Here is a 12,395-nt window from a genome sequence, read left to right on the forward strand (position 1 = left end):
CCTTGGTTCATCCCCTGACCGTCACCTACCCAGCCGGACTTTGGGCACAGTTTTTCTCCCCATCTCCCTGTCTTGTTCCCCGCCCCCCCACCCCCCCCCATCATACTTATGTAACTCTGCTTTTTTCCTTGTCTCCTATCTATCTTTTCCCATTTAGCACTCTTTCTTTGTCCTATTTCCTTTACTCCTATCCCCTCTCACCTGAATCTTTCCCCTTGCCCGCTACACTGCCTAGCCCCCTGTCCATTTGTGGCCTTTGACTAAGCACTCCTTCTCCCCTTGTTGGGGAAAGATCCAGTATTTCTACTCTAGAGTCTCAGTGAACCCGCTGAGAGAGTCCACAGCGCCTAAGGAGCCACTCACAGTTGAGGTATGGTATGGCACCCCTTGCCAAAGCACTCCCTCTCCCCTTTTTGGGGAAGGATCCAGTATGTAGGCCTTGGAGTCTCAGAGACCCCTCTGAGAGAGTCCACTGCGTATAGGAAGCCTTTCGCAACAGAGATGGGGAAATGATACCACTTCCCCTGGGATCACAGCTTACTGGACTTTGGACGCACCTCTGACTCGTCTACCAGTTTGTGTCCCCGTCGCCCCTCCCTCCTCTTTCCATGCTGTGTCTCCCACCCTCCCCTCCTCCATTCTCTGTCTACCTCCACTCCTCTTACCCCCTCCTCCCCTGAATCTCTCCCCTTGCCTGCTTTTACCCTTACGTATATGTCCATTTTGTTTGTCTCGACCTCACTTGTCACTGTTTTGCCAGGCTCTAATAACTGTGTAACCTTTGTAACAATGTAACCTGCAATTATGGTCTGATACTCATGTAAAGCGCTCTGATACCTCCGGGTCTAGCCAGCGTTATATAAAACCTTTAAAATAAATAAATAAATAAATAAGAAACTCCAAAGGAGGGGCAACACCATTCTGATTGTTTTCTACTTAAGCGCTGAATGCTGTGCTGATTGGTGTTTGATGATTACGAAGAACAATCCTTTTACTTTTGACTGCTTTGCTTAAGCTACAATCGGTAGCTGATAGTCTGAAACCTTTGCCAAACCATTTCTATTCCATTTTCCTTCATGTCTCTTGTTCTGTACTAATGGACTCGCCCTTTAGGGACTTTAAATCTAAACCCTTTCCCCTTCTTCTTCAAGATTTCAGCTGCTAGGCAAACTAACTACCCTGTTGCCTTTAACGGTAGTGGGACTCTGTGAATGGATTTTTATAATAACCATCCAATAAAGTCATCCCTAAATGCTTGGCGCTTTAATGCAAGCTCTGACATTCTTAAATAAAATTCTCAATAGATTGCCTATTGCCTTGGTTTTTCAATACAATACCCAAATAAATGTAATATCTGTCTGAGTCTATTGTTGAGTCTTGTTGGTTCTTCCATTTAAACTTATCTCAAATGTGCGTGTTATCTGTCAATTAACATTCCTCAATGGACAACTAACCTGGTGCATTGGTCCATTTAATTACCACCCCTCCTATTGGCAGAAAAAGATTCATCAGAGGGTATTTTTTGCCTCTGTGGTAAATAAAAATGCTGCATATTGTCTAACTGTAAAGGGCCCAGTACAGTACTAAGGAGAATAAGCTTAAAATAATATTTTGTCACTCTTGAGTTGCAAAAGTGTCAAGTGAGAGTTGTGCGGGAGGTTGAGTGTTATTCTGGCTGCCGTGTTCTGAATGGTCTGCAGCCTTTTGGTGAGCTGTTTTTTTATCTCTGGTTCAGCGCGTTACGCAAATAGTAAACGCATCCTTGATGATGGGCACACTCTTAGGGTTCGTCATATATAGACAGACTCCTTTGAAGTTCTGTGGGTTAATTTATTTATTGTTCATAAATTCTTTATATTCGTTTTCTCACGAGTTTTTTTCAAAAAGTTTTTTTTCAAAAGAAATAAGTATTCCCAAGTTTTATGATTCGGTCACAAGGAAATCATTAATGAAGGTTTCAACACAATGCTCCGATGCATTTCGGGCTGGAAATGCCCTTTGTCTAGGAGCTCTGAAAACACAATAAAACGCTTTTACCATCGACAGTACAATATCAAATGTAAAGTAACATACACATTAATACATTTGCCTCAAGGGAAACAGATGTGCAAAGCGGGGTGGTTTGTGAACCTTATAGACCCATGGGGAGTGGTGTGGTGGGGGGATGCAGGAGGGGAAGTAAGGTTGGCGGGGTTCGAAAAAGCGGGCACTTACGGGTCGTAATCGCACAAATGGGACAGACCCTGTGAGAGGAAATGGGTTGAACAGCGGTTAAACGTTAAGCAGTGCTAACGTGAGTCGCGGTCGGAGCTCCGACTTACTTGAGGGTGAAGTGGCGAGTCGAATCAGGATTCCATGGCGGAGGACCGCCGGAGGCTAGCGAAGGCTTTTGCGGAGTTGGGGAAGTGTGGTGGATGAGCTACGCGAAGTTATGGTCGCGGAGTGGGAGTGTGAACAAACCACCCCGCTTGCACATCTGTTTCCCTTTAGGCAAATGTATTAATGTGTATGTTACTTTTATTGTGTTTTCAGAGCTCCTAGACAAAGGGCATTTCCAGCCCGAAATGCATCGGAGCATTGTGTTGAAACCTTCATGAATGATTTCCTTGTGACCAAATCATAAAACTTGGGAATACTTATTTCTTTTGAAAAAAAACTTTTTGAAAAAAACTCGTGAGAAAACGAATATGAAGAATTTATGAACAATAAATAAATTAACCCACAGAACTTCAAAGGAGTCTGTCTATATATGACGAACCCTAAGAGTGCGCCCATCATCAAGGATGCGTTTACTCTTTGCGTAACGCGCTGAACCAGTACTTTATCACGACGTGCATGGACGGTCACGTCACTTGTTGGAGCACCTGAAACTCACTAAACGCCAACGCAAACATTAATAAAACTCACCAAACAACCAAACTTAACCACTAGCTGCGCGCCACGCCATCAATTCAACCATTTTGTAGATCCCGCACCGCCCGCAAGACAGGCAGCACGCCCCTTACAACCACTGCATCATGCAGTACGAAGAAATTTCAAAGTCAACTGAAGCCCGAGCTAGCACCCACGCTTTTGGAACTGAAGAAACTGAACGCATTTACGCTCTTATCAACGAAGACTTAACCCAAACCACCTCAAGCCGGACAAAGGAACAATGTGTGAAACAATTACTCTACCTTTCAAAACGCAGAATCAATCAAAAACTCCATGCGAACACACTCATCAAATATCATCGAGCAGTGCGCATACCCCGAGGACTACGGATTGCACTTAAGCCCTCATTATGTAAGAATTCCAAACTATTTCAAGAACGGTGGAACGCAATTTTAAACAAATGTAGTCTCGACCTAATCCTCCTAATTGTGGAAGAACTTTCTACTATTCTACTTGAATTAACCAAAGAAATCACCGAAATAGAGGAAGAACTAAAAGAATTCATTTCACCAGAAGAATTGACCAACACTCTAGATGACCTCAACAAACAACTTGACAAACATACTAAAGAAGTCAATGAGCGAAAAATTCGTGAATTCCGTCGAGACACCCTTGACTATAAATTAGGGGAGGTATACACTTGGGCAGATGTATACGCACAACGCCGCCGCAACAGACCCTTTAACCCAAACACGGACACGTCATCTTCTGGGAGCGAAGGCACGACTCGCCCACCAAGAAAAATCACCTCCGAACCTACTACTTCTAAAGCATCTGGAGACTCCAAACAAAAACATGGTCAAACCGACGACAGCCCCTCAACATCCGCGCCTTTTTTAGAATCAGGCCCGGAAGAAACAGACGACCCCGGCGGGGAAAAAGATCAGGAAAAAGAACTGGAAGAAGTTAAACCTCAAGTAACAAAGAAACCCAAGGGGAGAAGGAATCGCTAGTTATCAACATCTCAAATACCCCACTTACAGCACATGAAACGAAACTTCTCCAAAAAGGGACATCATTTATCCCCACGTCTTCCACGAACCTTCTTGAATTAGAAGTAAGCACGTTTAAACTGACTCGCAAATTACGCTTCAGGCATTTTTTCGAAAACGTACTTCCACCCACTATTGATAACAAACCGGATCAACTACTTGGTCTAAAAACAACTAGCACTTACATGCCACCGTGCAGCCATAAAAGCATCGACACATTTGAAACACTTGTGAGACAAGATATATCAAAAATCAACTATTCCAAAAAAATCAAACAAAACATCACCATGAAGGACAAAGATACTTTAAAACAAATTGCTAACAACAAAACCATCAAATGTCTCAAAGCAGACAACGGTCGTCCTCAATACCAGTATGTATGACGAAAAAATTAAAGAACACATCAACGACCCTGAAACCTATACTCAACTACATGGCAACCCAACGGAACAATATAAAAGTGAATTAATAAACCTCGTCACCAAAGCACATGAAGAAGGCATCATTGATGACCGCACAAAAAGATACCTCATAGTGGAGTACCCGAAGAGTCCATCCATAACCATGCTCCCAAAAATTCCCAAGCACTTGACTGACCCCCCGTTTCGACCCATCGTGTCTACGAGAGGGTCCCTCCACGAACCTACTGGCAAATTTCTGGATCGTCACCTGCAACCCATTGTAAAGAACCTCAAAAGCTACATTAGAGACACCACGGAATTTCTTAAAAAACTCTCAGATCTAAACATAACCACAGATGATCATCTCATCTTATGTACAGCCGATGTAAAGAGTCTTTACACATCCATCCCCCACGGTGGAGGCATTGAAGCCATAGAAAAATCTCTACTGAACAGAGAAATAACAGACTCTCTACAAACCTTTCTCATGGAATTATTGATTTTTACGTTGTATCACAGCTATTTCAAACATGAACAACAGTGGTATCTTCAAATGTACGGTATGTCTATGGGCAACTGCGCAGCACCGACTTACGCCAACATTTACATGGCAGAATTTGAGTCAACCCACATCTATGCCAACCCCAACTGGTCAAATAACTTAATGTTATACGTCCGCTACATTGATGACTTGTTTTTCATCTGGAAAAGCACCCGAGAAAACCTTATATCAGCTTTAACTGATCTAAACACCAAAGACAATCGCATTATCCTCACATGGAACATCAATGAACATGAGATCACTTTTCTAGATGTCCTAGTCAGAATCACAAAAACTGGACTGGAAACTGATCTTTTCAGAAAAACCACCGATAGAAATAATACAGTACATTTCACCAGCTTTTACCAACAATCACTTAAAAGAAACCTACCATTTAGCCAAATGCTAAGAATCAAACGAATCGTATCAGACCCAGTCACATGCACAATTAAAATGAAAGAAACAGCCATGAGATTCATCAACAGAGGGTACCCCCAAGAACCAGTAACAGAAGCCATTACAAAAGCATCTACAATTACACGCCAAGAAGCCCTCAAAGGCTCCACCAAAAAGGAGGAGAACAGAACAGTGTTAGTCTCTAGATATTCAACCTCAAGCAAAACATACAAAAACATAATCCTTAAGCATTGGCGCATATTATCGTCTGAACCGGATTTCGGAAAACTCTTTGAAAACCCGCCAATCTTTGCATATACAAGGTCAATAAACCTCAAAGAGATCTTGTCAAGAGAACCCATCCAACAAACTCCCAGTACTGGCACACGTCCATGTCACAACTGCAATAGCTGCAACAACATCATCAAGGGTAACAGTATCAACCATCCTATGAGAGGATTCAAAATCAAACTACACGTGAATGCTACATGTGATTCGACTAACCTGATATATCTATTGAAGTGCCCATGTGGCAAGATATATGTGGGCAAAACCACAAGAAAAATCAAAGTACGCCTAAATGAACATAAATCTAACATCCGCACCAACAACCAGAAATCCAGCATTGCAATGCACTTTAATGAATTCAATCACAACGTGGCTCAACTCAAATTTCTAGTCCTAGAAAGAAGAAGGAAAAGACAATAATAAAGCACTCCTCCAGCGCGAGACCGCATGCATTTACAGACTGCAGGCATTGAAACCTCACGGTCTTAACGATCGAACTGAATTTAGTTGCTTTCTATAGTACCCTCCGTGGTACTCGTGTTTCACCCTATATTCCTTTGTCTTATCAGCTTGAGAGTGAAGTCCTACACATTGTTTACTTTAAACACCTTGCCGACACCTTCATTCACACCTTTCTAAGATGGCCGCCACATTTTTCCTCCACCTCAGTCCTTCCTCTATGTTCACACTCCCACTCCGCGACCATAACTTCGCGTAGCTCATCCACCACACTTCCCCAACTCCGCAAAAGCCTTCGCTAGCCTCCGGCGGTCCTCCGCCATGGAATCCTGATTCGACTCGCCACTTCACCCTCAAGTAAGTCGGAGCTCCGACCGCGACCCACGTTAGCACTGCTTAACGTTGGATCGGCACTGTTTTTTAACCGCTGTTCAACCCATTTCCTCTCACAGGGTCTGTCCCATTTGTGCGATTACGACCTGTAAGTGCCCGCTTTTCCTAACCCCGCCAACCTTACTCCCCCTCCTGCATCCCCCCACCACACCACTCCCCATGGGTCTATAAGGTTCACAAACCACCCCGCTTGCACATCTGTTTCCCTTGAGGCAAATGTATTAATGTGTATGTTACTTTACATTTGATATTGTACTGTCGATGGTAAAAGAGTTTTATTGTGTTTTCAGAGCTCCTAGACAAAGGGCATGTCCAGCCCGAAATGCATCGGAGCATTGTGTTGAAACCTTCATGAATGATTTCCTTGTGACCAAATCATAAAACTTGGGAATACTTATTTCTTTTGAAAAACAACTTTTTGAAAAAAACTCGTGAGAAAACGAACATGAAGAATTTATGAACAATAAATAAATTAACCCACAGAACTTCAAAGGAGTCTGTCTATATATGACGAACCCTAAGAGTGTGCCCATCATCAAGGATGCGTTTACTCTTTGCGTAAGGCGCTGAACCAGTTCTTTATCACGACGTGCATGGACGGTCACGTCACTTGTTGGAGCACCTGAAACTCACTAAACGCCAACGCAAACATTAATAAAACTCACCAAACAACCAAACTTAACCACTAGCTGTGTGCCACGCCATCAATTCAACTGTTTTTTTATCTCGCCATAGAGGGTGTTCTCATAGTCCAGCTTCTATGAGACCAGGACATGTGTGTTGATTTTCTGAGTGCTAATTCGGAGCCATTTGAAAATCTTCCTCAGCACCTTCAGGGTACGTAAGCATTAGGCAGTGATGCCATTGACTTGGGTGGTCATATTGAGTTTGTTGTCAATGATGATCTTGAGATTTTTGGCGAGGGTGTCGATCCTAGCTCTGTTGGCCACCAGGTGGAATCCTATGCTGATGTGCTCTTTGCGAAGATCACTATTTTGGTCTTGTAGGTGTTCAGCTTTAGACAGTTGGCCTTCATCCAATGGTCAATTTCAGTCATGCCGGCATTGAACATGATCCCGGTACTGGGCGATTTGGCAGTGAGTTATAGAACATGTTGCATGGCATCTGCGTAGAAGAGGATGTTAATATTGTGAGTGCAGATGATGCTGGCTAGAGGGATCATGTATGTGATGAAGAGGGTCGGGCTCAGGGAGGATCTTTAAGGATATCCTCAGATGAGGTTGTGGGTGTTCAATGTGTACGGTGCCAGGCTGACTGCCTGGGTCCTTCCAGTTATGAAGGAATAAATCCATTAGAGTGCTTGTCCTTGGATTCTGATGTCATGTAGGTGTTGGATGAGGATGGGTTGGGAGACTGTGTTGAATGCTCTGGGGAGGTCCAGAAGGATAAGGACTGCCATGTCTCCTTTGTCCAGAGTCATGCAGATGTCATCTGTGGCAGTGATGAGGGCAGTTTCCGTGCTGTGGTTGGGTCGGAAACCAAATTTAGTGATGTTTACAATACTGTTTACTGCAGTCTCCTTTCTTTGTACTGCATTAGTATTTTACTGTTAGGCAGTGCTAACTTTGGTGTTTAGTCCTTAATTTCTTGGGATATGCGCGGACTAATATTCTACTGTGTTGGTCTGTCTTCTTTTCCCTCAACTGTCATCACTGACTATCTATCTTCCTTTCATTAGTCTCTCCTGTTTTTCCATTAGCAATTAACTACACGTTCTGATACCTACACACTTCAACATCACTCTGTTATGGAGACAACATCACCCTGGTATGGAGACAACATCACCCTAGTTCTTTCTCGATTTCTGATTAACATGCTTTTTTAGCATCCACAGCAGTACCATCACATGACAGCATTATAATGACAAACAGGACACTACCCGGGACCCCATTAATACTTTAAATATCACTCTTGTCCTTCTATGGCACATAGGAAAGGGTTACAACTTTTTTCCCTATGGTGTTCCTTTTGTCACCAGTTTGACTTGTACTGTGCTTAATATTTAATTTGTAGTAGCTTCTCCCAATTCATATTTGGTGATTCCTAGTTGAAGCATTACCTACCATTACTATTTTAACCTTTTTTTATTTTCTTTCTTGCCCTCGGTTCATCCATGAGATGTTTAATGAGTTCTACCTATGTTCTTCTTACGTCAAGTCGCTACTGATATATCTCACTCACCTACATTTTAGTACTGTCATCTTAGTACCATTGTACCCCGAAGGTCACTTTCATTAAATTTTCTTCTACTACTTTGACACCCATTTCCCTTTAGTACTGCATAATTATGGGTACCCTGGCCATGTGTATTTCCGTCCTTCAAGCTGTACCTTTTCCTTTTTCTCTGCGGTGATGACAGCACGCTTGTGTACTCTCTGTTTTTCTCTTGACACAGATTTAGGCTAATCTTTTATTTTTACGGCAGTAAACAACATATTTCTTTTGTTGGTCAGCAGTTTATGATTTTTCCCTCTCTATTGTAGCTGTTCACCTATGCCCTTTACCAAACGTATTACTCTACATTCACAAGTGACCATTCCACTTCTGGCTCGAAGTCTTCTAGTAAGTCTAAGTTAAATCAGGGGGGCGTGGTTATGACGTGCTGCGGAATGGCTGCCTGTTGAAGGAGCTCCGCAGGCCGGGCTCCGTAATCCTGAAAAATACCATTGTTTTCCCCTCACCTAGCTTGCTGAAATTTGAAGTGCCGACAGTCGCATCTGCGAATGAGTGCATGGCGGTAGACGGAGTGCTTGAACTCGACAGTCTCCTGACATAATCGGAGAAGGAAAGGCGCGGCGGTGACCGTGACGAAAATGGCCGCCATGCTGTGGGCTGCATCTTGGTGACCTGTACCTGGCACGTGGAACAGCGATTGCCGCTGTGCTGCTGGACCCAAGAGTGGTGCCATACTGATCTGTTACCGACTGCGGGAGTTAGCTCCGATCCCAAGCGCTGTGAGGTGATACAAAGTGGAGCGGAACAAAACGTTGCGCAGTTCTCTGTGTGGCCGGCTGCTGGAGGTGTTCAGAGCCCATCATTGGAGCCCTATCACAGTTGCCTGCCATGTGGACTGCTCCGGATTGCGCCGGGCGGTAACAAGGGGGCGGCGGTGGTTGCTGGTGCTGCCGCAGAGGATCGAGGCGGGGCCTGAGCGAGGTGAATGCAGCGGGTCTCAGAGTTTGGGTTGTGCCGACCTGCGTGACGCGGCCTGGGCCTCCTATGGTACTTGTGCCTTGCGGGGCCTGGGTACATCGGAGGGCATTGGCTGGCCCCGCCAGACCTCTGGGCCTCTCCTGCTCCCTCCAACCAGGGTGATCCTTGCGGGGCTGTTTGTTGCGGGCACGATCTGAGGTGGGCAGTGGGCAGCGCCTGGCTTTCCCCTGGCAAACGAGGCGGGGCGGCATTGGCGGTGTGTGGCCCTGCCGGGTCCCCCATCCCTTGCTTTGTAGCTCAGTTGGGGTCCCTAGTTACATCACCCTGGTCAAGTTGGGGCTGCGCTGGACCTTCATGCTGCATATCTCCACTCGGCACTTCTTTGCATATAGTAAGAGCAGATCTACATAGCGGTCGATCACCAGAGCGAACAAACCACAGCGGGACCTATACTGTTGTCGTTGGTTGCTGGCTCCGTGGGCTGGAGGTGCAGCGCTGCCATTGCTTCTGGTTGTGGTGCCATTGACCCATTGTCCTAGTATCCCCATTGCCTCGCATGCCACAGCGGGGTCGTGCTGGAGACATCTATACCTGTACTGATCTACAAATGGTGCCACCTACTTATGTGGAGAGTGAGATTGGTGTTCTATACACTTCGGAGCGCTTGTGTCCTTGATTTGCGGTCCGAGGACTGCTGACCTGAGTTAGGACCGCACTGGTGAACGGCGTTACGGCATTGTGCGGTGGCAAATAGTAAACAAGCGGGCACCACCATTTATGACAATACTTCTTTATGATCATGGGCAAGGCAGTCCACAAACAACCCAAGATTCCGTTTGAGAGTAAGCGCCAGACACGCACAATGGACTCATCAACAGAGATGGGCGCTGCCCAAAGTCCTCAGCCAGGACTCACGTCTGAGCATACCCGTCCCACTCGGGGTGACAAATGCAAAAACAACAGTTGATGGACAGAATGCAAAACAATGTCATACATTCACCCCAGTACAAACAAACAATGGATTTGCACGCAGATCTCTGTACTGGGGTGAATATATAACATTGTTCTGCATTCTGTCCATCAACTGCTGTTTTTGCATTTGTCACCCCGAGTGGGACTGGTATAATCAGACGTGAGTCCCGTGCTCTCCACGCCACTGGAGTCAAGCTATCCTGGCTGAAGACGGCTGATAGCCAGAAACCGGTCCTAGGATGCTTGATTCCGGTCCAGGGAAGACATGGCTTGGCATATCGGGCTGGACTGTTCCCATGTGGCACAGGGTCAAGGCTGATTTGCATATGGCCATGTCTGAACTGGGGTGGTGTGGTGAGCAAACAAACCATGGATTTAGGCCCAGATCTCTGTACTGGAATGAATGTATGACATTGTTCTGCATTCTGTCCATAAACTGTTGTTTTTGCAATCCATTTTCGGGCAGCTTTGTCCGGCTGCACGCTGTGGAGGTGCCACATCTTCTGTCCGTTCTTGGGCGGCATGTTCCACCCTGAGAGACGTCGTGCTGGCTGCACAATTGTGGCTGAGATAAGCAGGACATGGACCTCCATCTCCTGTGTGCTCTGTTGGGTAACTTGCGGTTTTAGACATGTGCGAGGTCTCCACCCTGAGTAGCTTCGCATTCCTAGCTGCCTTTTTGACTACCTCTCGTCTGTCATGGCTGGAGAACAGCTAGAGCTAGGAGGGAGAGACACGCAAAGTGTGTTACTTGATCTCCATCTTGCTTCCAAGCATAGTGATGTAGATTCTCAAAGAAACTTAATTTTATAAACTGCTTGATTTCCTACATTCCCATTGTGACTTCGTAGAGGTAGACAGTATGGTGTGCTGTGCCGTCCAGGTATGGCACCCTGGTTACTGGATAGTATGGTAGGTTGTACTGTTCCATTATACTGTATTATTGTGTCATAATGCTGTTATGTTTTAAACATTTACATAAGAATGCAAAAGTGAAACATGAAAAGAATGGGCATGCAGGGAATGCTGCTACAATGTTGTGTACTTTCACTTGGATGGTTACAGATGTATGTGTGTTGCATGTATGCACGTCGCAATGTGTGTGCATAGTGCTCACTATATTGGCATTTGTGCATACTTTGGAATATATGTACACCGATGCTGCTCACTATATTGGTGTATGTGTATTCTTTGTAATGTGTGACACAGGTGGTGCTCAATGTATTAGAGTGTCCGTGCACACTTTGAAATGTGTGTGCACAGCGGGTAATCACTGTACTGGAATATAAGCATGAAGCATTAAGAATGTGTGCACTGTGGGTGTTGAATGTACTTGGATAGATGTATACTTCGGAATGTGTGTGCACAGATGGTGCTTACCATACTGGCATATATGCTTACTTCAGTATGCGTGCGCGCTGGTGGCATTGTACTGGTGTATAACTATTAGCATATTTCAGAATGTGTCCGCGCAGGTGACGTTCACAGTACTATTAGTGCACAGCTGGCGCTCACTGTTCAGTGTACAAACACTTCCTAATGTATCTGGAAACATGAGCGATGGTAGTGTGCATGTGTGCAGATGCCATTTCAAAATGTGTGTATACTGAAGATGAAGGCTTAATGTCTATATCAGAACAATTGATAACCTATTGGTACCCTCTTAGAGATGCTGCATGCAAAGCAAATCTTTTTCAACCAAAGTTGCCACTCTCCTCCAAGGAGACGATATTGGTGGTAAAGGAGATTGTTACTTAAGAAATGACAGTGGATAGTTGTATACGTATGTGAATAGAGTTTTGCAAAAAAATCTGTATATGGCTTAAATACTCTTATAACTAGGTG

Source organism: Lissotriton vulgaris, chromosome 6, assembly GCF_964263255.1.
Source record: "Lissotriton vulgaris chromosome 6, aLisVul1.2, whole genome shotgun sequence".
NCBI classification, from domain to species: Eukaryota; Metazoa; Chordata; class Amphibia; order Caudata; family Salamandridae; genus Lissotriton; species Lissotriton vulgaris.